The sequence below is a fragment of the Crocodylus porosus genome, unplaced genomic scaffold, assembly GCF_001723895.1.
Source record: "Crocodylus porosus isolate Cpor-Errol unplaced genomic scaffold, CroPor_comp1, whole genome shotgun sequence".
Classification (NCBI taxonomy): domain Eukaryota; kingdom Metazoa; phylum Chordata; order Crocodylia; family Crocodylidae; genus Crocodylus; species Crocodylus porosus.
In genome coordinates, this window is record NW_017728949.1 from 65,459,883 (window position 1) to 65,468,176 (window position 8,294).

Sequence of the window (8,294 nt, forward strand, 5' to 3'; positions counted from 1 at the left end):
CTTTTCCAGGCTTCTGGAATTTCCACAGTATCCCAAGATTTATTATTAACAAGAAAATTGACAGTCTTTTTAACTTGAACCTTCCATGGTGAAAGCTTTCAAATGAGCCATATCATAAGGAAGTTCTGAGCTACTATTTACTATGATTTTTTGCACACATTTATAAGGCTGCAATAGCAGCAGTAGATTTTTTCTTTAAATGAGAAAATTCTGGATACTGTTTTTTTGGTATGTCTTTGCAACTACACCAGTAGGATTTGCAGAAATTTGTCATTAAAGGATCAATATCATTGAAGATGAGTCCAGGGGTTGATTTTGTAAGATGTTGAGGACCTTCAGCTCTTGCGGACCACAGTAGTTTGGCAACTTTCAAGAATAATTCAGATAACTTCTGTCCTGCTCCAAAAAAGTTTGTTCTCATCTCTCCATGTCTGTATAACAGATCTTGCCACAAGAGACTTTGCAAAGTGAATGTCATGAGATTCAATTCATATATAGAGGGAAAAAAGAAAGGCTAGTCTTATGTTACCCAGAATACAGAAATATTAATACCTATCACTCCTAACCTGGTGCTGTGCTTTAAAAGAATCAATAGCAAAGTGCCACTAGAAAATATGATTTCCTTAAAAGGCAGAGGAAGTACATACTAGAAACCATTCTCTAGGCTGCATGATATGGGGGGAGCGGGGGGGCAATGAAGAGTTAATTGAAAAGCATCTTAAATGCATCTTACATTACTACTTGATATAGGTGACTATATTTTAGTTAACTATATTTCCACAAAATCACTATATTGAAAAATAATCTTTTGAACTTGTTATAATATGACCAATTACCTTGAATTTCAGTAATATTGTAAATGATAGAAAAACATAATGATGTCCCCAGATTCATAGGCTGAGGTAGCAGTTTTGTAAGTGATGTTCTATAATATACCTATATGTTCATAATAAAACTAGGAAAAATGCTTATAGTTTGTAGCAACCATTATCTCTTGAGAGCTAAGTAACTAATAAATGAATAGTAATTGCTATATAATTATATTACATGCATTTACATAATAACACTAGGGCTCTTACATATGCAGACTCTACCACTTAATGAGCTCTCTTAATTGCACAATTATGCACAGGGTTCTAAATTTCAGGGGGAAAAAACTATTTCTAAATTTATTTTACATAAAACACTCAAGCACCTGGTGTAAACCTGAAATCCTGTTTCAGTTCTTCTTGCTGAAGCCAATTGCAATTTAGGGTCTCATTAGGGCTTTGTTACATGGTAATTTTGGGTGGGTTATGGAGCTCTTAACACCAGGATTGGCTGCACATTTACACCTGAAACTGGTTTTAAGCACTAGTTAGGTAGCTCAAAGTTACGCCACTCCAGAGCGGGATTGTTTCTGATCCATGCTTGTTTTACACTAAAGTGTTGCCACTGCTGGCTGTATCTTAGTGCAAACACCTCCCCACCATCCTCCTCCATCCTTTGCTGGCCACTGCCCCTCCCCTTCTGAGCCCCCAAGATCCCTGATCACTGCCCCCCTCCTCCTCCCTCTTCAGCTTACTTGTGGCTACCTACTCTGTCTGTCCCAGGGAAACAGGCAGGGAAGGGTTATCTTAGCTGCCCAGCCCCTGCTCTTGCTCTTTTGGCAGGCTCAGCCCTGAAAAAAGCAGAAGCTTGGCAGAGGTAGTGGCCAAGGAGGCAAGTTAACCCTTCCCTACCTACTCCCCTAAGACAGACAGCCAGGGAGCCACAAGTAGATGTGGGTGGAGAGGGACCCTTGGGGCTGGGGGAAGGGAACTGTAGGAGCTCCGGGGGGCAAGCAGGAAGCCCAAAATGGAAGGGAGGGGTTCTCACCTTTCAGTCCTCCCAGCCTCTGCTGGTCTCAGTGTGACTGCTCCAAAATTCAAGTAACACCCATCAACATTTATGCAGCTTGCAGACTAAGGTATGAGGTCCTTACAAAATGGCACCTTGAATTGTTCAAAAGTTGACTGGTGTAAGTGCTAGCTTAAGTCTGGAGTAGTCACACATTATGGCTAAAAGCTTCTCTGACTATCCCCCACCTACACAGCTGTGCGTTGCTATTACAAGGCTGGCAAGAAGGGGCCTGACTAGAAGCTCTAGGTGTGAGTCGCCACTACAGGGCTGGTGAGCCAGGACAGGCCTCCATTCCTGCTCTAGGTGGGCAAGTGTGAGAGATGGGTTTTGGGGGGTGGGAACATGAAGCTGGGGAGGTGAAGAGTTAATCGGATGGGGGTAGGTAATGAAATGGAAGATGGAAAGGAAATGGAGGTAGGGGGAAATGTGGTGAGATGAAGGAAGTCAGCCACTGAAGGATAAAATAAAAAGTTTAAAATAAAGAAAGAAAGAAAGAACAAAGAGGAAGTAAATTAAAGGAAGTCTCATGTTTTAATAAATGAGAATTTTAGATTGGGGTATAGGGGGTACTGGTCATACTTTCTGGGGTGGCTGGAAGGTGGCAGTGGTGGGGGAAGGAGCTTCTGAGGGAGCTACTGCCCTGCCCCAGGAAGAAAGCCCAGCTCACAGAGATCCAATCCAGCCCCCTACCTTGTTGCCCACCTGGAATTGTCCATGCCCTGTTACATGGCTGGATGGCATATACCCTGGGGGTGGGAAGGTCACACCCCTAGGGGAAGGAGGGAAAGTAGGCTTGGTACCAGAACTACACCCTACAGAGCAGAGTTCAAGGGGTAGAAAGTTTGTTCACACAGAACATGAGGATGGGGAATGGGACACTGCATCCTGGGATACTGGAAGACTACAATTTGGGTAGCTTATCTGTGGGAAGTAGCCACATATTAATGGAACATAAGCTGGGTGACACTGATCAGAGATAATCCTGCCCTGGAGTGGTATAGCTTTAAGCTGCCTAAAGTGTGCTTACAGTTATTTTCAAGTATTAATGTGTAGACAATCCATGGGTTAAGAGCTCCAGGAGCTGCCTAAAATTAATGTGTAACAAGGCCCCTACTCTTTGTTCCCTTGTTGTACTCTGCCAATTACTGCACTTCAATAACATCAGCCGTACCTCAGGCCAGGCTTATTCTGGGAACCAAGAAAAGTCGGAAGAATTTGTCTCACCAAAATTAAACACAAAAGTAAGTACAGAGACATTTTAGTAGGCATTTTAATAATGAAATACAGATGAGCTATAAAAGATCACCTAGTATAGCTAAAGCATATCAAGCAAATGATTAAAATGTATAAAATGCACATTTGTCTAAAGAGATCAGCTTTTTAACATTTCAAAGAATTTAAAATTTTCTTTAAGTCTCAAAGTTTTTAAAAGCCTCTAACAGGTGGCCAATGCATTCAGGAAAAAGACTTCCCACCTAGCTTTCACATTAAGTTTTAAGAGAGCACTTATCTTGGTTCATATGCAGATGGGCTGCTTAGGCATACCCATAATTCAATGCTAAGGAGCAAATATTTCAAGGTGAACCCACATTTTTATACTCTTGTCTGGCTCAGTATCGAAAACCTTACTAAATAAGGGCAACATTTTAAAACATATTCCTGATAGGTTTTACTCTAATTGATCTCATATGCCTATTTTTATCCCCTCTATATCTTGCCTTAATCCATAACTAACTGGTATAAAACCACTAAGTGAACTCTGACCAACCTTTAGCTTGCTTCTTTTGACCTGTCTTGCTCTCACAGTCTAAAATTATTCTCACCTCTGATGTTCTCTTGCTTGCTCACTTCCTTTGTGTCTTCTCTTACCCAAACTTTGGTTAAGCAAATCCAAGCAAATGCTATAGTTGATGATTGTTAAGCAGTTTAGGGCCCATTATATCCCTACAACATACTCAAGCACAGTGCTATCAGCTGCTCATCTGAGCCCACTAATGGGTCACAAATGCCACAAGTGGGCTACGTCTACATGTTTGTTAATGCATCATAGTTACTGTGCATTAAGTCTAGTGCTAAATCAATGCACAGTAGCTCATGCTACTGTTCAGTAGCACTGGCCCATGGGCTTTTAGTGATGCTTACTGTGCAGTAGCCTAATACTACTGCTCAATAGCATATTAGCATGGTTTTTGCCGAGCACGCTACTTTGCAGTGTTCTTAAGCTACTGCACAGTTAGCATCTCATGTAGATGCACCCAGTGTGAGTTCAGGAGACGTTGGAGAAAGTAAATCCTGCCCTTGAACATTCCTCTGGCTCTAGATAGCATCTCAGCTCGATGCTGTCTTGCTCACATGCACTATAGAAACACTAAAGTTATCTCAGCTTGATACTGCCAGTAGGCTGAGAGGGAGAATTAGTTAACCTAGTAGAGATCACGTTTATGTGGTTATATTGTTTCTCATTCAGAAGGTAGTGCTGTACAAAATGTGTGCACAGCTTTGTTGAGCCTGGATAAAATAATGTCATCAAGGAAAATCACAAGAAACCTTAAAATTCAGCTCAGCAGTCCAACTGTTTAACCTGTCCTTTTATATGGATGTGACAAAGGCAAAAAAGAAAAAGGCTGCAAGTGTTTGAAAACAAAGTGCTAAGATAAAAATATTCAGTGCACTACAAGAAAATGGGGTTTGGAAAAGAAGACATAATCAAAAGCTTGTGGACCTTTCCAAGAGGTTTCCAAGTGGACCTTTCCAAGAGGACTTTTCCAAGACCTGAGGACCTGAGCAAGATAAGAGTGCAGAGAATAAAATGGGCAGGGCATATCATGAGGACCAATGAGAGAAGGTATAAGAAGCGGATTTTGGAAGCTGAGGTGGAAGGTATCAGACCTCAAGGCAGACCAAGGCAAGAATGGGAAGATAACATAAAAACTGATCTGGAAGGAATAGATGAAGGTGTGACAAGATGGAAGGAGTCTGCACAAGATAGGAGAAGATGGAAGGCTTTAGTGAAGGCAGTTATAAGCCCTCAAGGCCTGTGAGACCACAGGGAGAGCAAGAGCAAACATGAGCCTTCTTGTCCCTGAAGACAATTGTACTACCCAGCTAATTCTGCCTAGAGTCAGACTAATGAACAGTCGGACTCAAACTACTTCTGTGTGAAGGTCACTTTGCAATTGATAACATGTGCCATAGAACTGAGATTGAGAACCACTGCTCTAAAATAGTGAGGCAGGCCAGTGATAAACTGGCAGCAAGTTCATCTCCATGCTGTTTACTATAAAATGTTGTAAAAAACAAAGGTCTAGGGATCAGAACCCACACGTCATCGGTCATGGGCTGAATATCGTACCCAGAAGCATCATGCTTCTTTTTGTGGCCTCTTAGACCCCATGAAGTGGCAGAGCTTCAACAGAATGGGTGTTCCTTCCCCTCCCTCCTCACCACTCATAACTACCTTACAGTCCAGTAGTCAAGAGATGTTGGAAGAGAGGTGAAAGTTGAAAATGGAGATTTTCTTCCTGCAACAAAGTGTTTAATAACAAAAAGGAATTAGACACTGCTATTTATTCTTTTTTTTTTATTTACATTATAAATATCTTGATGCAGAAAATAGGATTGGGGTGTTATTATGGTGAGTACACACCGAGGAGGAAACAGTCCCTGGACAGAAGGATTTCCTACATGAAGAGATGAAATGGAGTGCTTGAGAGAAATCAGAGGCCCAAGAAGCAACATTTCTTGCCTAAGATCACACACAGTAAAGCTGAAAATAGAACTTGTGTTTCTGAGGAGAGAACTGAACCCCAGGTGAGTGTTCAAACCACTATGCTATTCTATAAAAGGACAAAATTCATAAAATTGCTTCCTGTGCTTTAAAATAAAGTGATGACAATTACATTTATGTAAAGCCCAATCTTGCTTGAGCATGCTAGTCAGTGAAAGAATACATAATTTTCAGTCTCACTTTGGGTAAATGAGAAGCCAAACTTTACCTATAGTTGTGCCCTAATTTAAGCACCCAGGGGACTTGAAAGTCCAACAAGTAGGCTCCTCTAGTTTACATTGCAGGCATGTAAGTGCTTTCTAAATTTCAATTTCAGACATAGATCCTGAACTTATTTCCTCTTAATCAGCCCACTGGAGATGTGGAAGCTCCTCCATTTTCACACAATCTATAAATTACTATAAAAAGAAGATTTTATATGTGCAAAATTCAAAATTGAAGTTTCCACGACAACAACTCATCATTATTTGGCATATCATATACAGGGCAGAGCATGATCATACATTAATGCCAATGCAATATTGCATTCAGCAAATAATGCAAAAATAAATCTATCAGAAAGGAATTGGACTTTATTTCTATATCCTTAATACTCACAGGTCATGTATAAGAGTATAAGAGTATTGCTTGGACATGCAGAGATGAAGTCAGGAAGGCCAAAGCGCAATTGGAGTTGCAGTGAGCAAGGAATATGAAGGGTAACAAGAAGGGTTTCAACAAGTACATTGGTAGCAAGAGGAGGATCAGGGAAAGTGTGGGTCCCTTAGTGAATGGGGGAGGCAACCTTGTGACAAAGGATGCAGAAAAGGCTGAAGTAGTCAGTGCCTTCTTTACCCCAGTGTGCAAAGGCATGGTCAGGTCCCAGACTACTGCACCAGGCATCAGAGTTTGGGGAGGAGGTGAGCATCCAACAGTGGTGAAAGAACAGGATAGGGACTATTTAGAAAAGCTGAACATATACAAATCCATGGGGCCACATGGGATGCACCCGAGGGTGCTGAAGGAGTAGGCTGATGAGATTGCAGAGCCACTGGCCAATCATGTTTGACAACTCATGGCTATCAGGAGAGGTCCTGGATGATTGGGAAAGGCCAAACATAGTGCCCATATTTAAGAAAGGGAAAAAGGAGGATCCAGGGAACTGCAGACTAGTCAGCCTCACCTCAGTCCCTGGAAAAATCATGAAGATCCTCAAGGAATCCATTTCTAAGCACTTGGAGGAGAAGAAGGTAATTAGGAACAATCAGCATGGATTCACCAGGGGCAAGTCATGTCTGATCAACCTGATTGCCTTCTTTGATGAGATGACTAGCTCTGTAGGCATGGGGAGACCAGTGTATGTGGTATACCTTGATTTTAGCAAGGCTTTTGATACAGTTTTCCACAACATTACAAACTAGTCAGAGGGAATCAGCAGGCACTGGAGAAGTCCCTGTTCCCCCAAGCACTGCCAGGACTGACCAGGAATAATGGTCACAAGCTGGTAGAGGGTAGATTTAGGCTAGATATCAGGAGGTGCTACTTCACAGTCAGGGCGGCTAGGACCTGGAACCAACTTCCAAGAGAAGTGGTGCTGGCTCCTATCCTGGGGGGTCTTTAAGAGGAGGTTAAATGAACACCTTGCTGGGGGTCATTTGACCCCAGTACCCTTTCCTGCCATGGCAGGGGGTCAGACGAGATGATCTACTCAGGTCCCTTCTGACCCTAGAAACTATGACACATTCTCGTACGCAAGCTAAGGAAGTATGGGCTGGATGAATGGCCTGTATGGTGGATAGAAAACTGGCTGGAACGTTGGGCTCAGAGGGTAGTAATCAATGGCTCAATGTCTAGTTGGCAGCCAGTATCAAGTGAAGTGCCCCAGGGGTCAGTCCTAGGGCCAGTTTTGTTCAATATCTTCATTGAACAAAACTGGAGGATGGTATAGAGTGCACCCTCAGCAAGTCCGGAAATGACACCAAGCTAGGAGAAGTAGTAGATATGCTGGAGGGTAGGGCTAGGATTCAAAGTGACCTAGACAAATTGGAGGATTGGGCCAAAAGAAATCTCATGAGGTTCAACAAGGACAAGTGCAAAGTCCTGCACATAGGATGAAATAATCCTGTGCACCAAGACAGTCTGGGGACTGACTGGCTGGGCAGCAGCTCTACAGAAAACGACCCAGGGCTTACAGTGGACTATCAGCTGAATATGAGCCAGCAGTTGCCAAGAAGGCTAACAGCATACTGGGCTGCATTGGTAGGTGTGTTACCAGTAGGTCAAGGGAAGTGATTATTCCTCTCTATTCGGCATTTGTGAATCCACATCTGGAGTAATGTATTCAGCTTTAGGCTCCCCACCACAGAAAGGATGTGGATAAATTTGTGACGGCCAGAACCAAAGAAATTAATAAGCAATAGATATGTACTTCTTAGAGGCATTTAGAATTTTTGTCTAATATAAAGCCTGTATTTTTGTAACCTGCAAATGTAACTTGTATCTCTTTGTGAAACTAACTTGGCCTCAAAGACAAAGCTACAGCTGTAAGATTAGCTTACCTAACGGTTTTTTGCTCAGAGTTCAGCCTTGATGATAAAAACTGGATTCAACCACCTGGCAAACCCAGCAAAGCACATCTCAAAAAAGC

At 42.3% G+C, this 8,294-nt stretch overlaps 1 pseudogene; it reads left to right on the plus strand.

Annotated features, from left to right (window-relative positions):
• The first annotated feature begins 6,320 nt into the window (after positions 1–6,320).
• Positions 6,321–7,983, plus strand: LOC109322538 (annotated as a pseudogene).
• Positions 7,984–8,294: the final 311 nt, after the last annotated feature.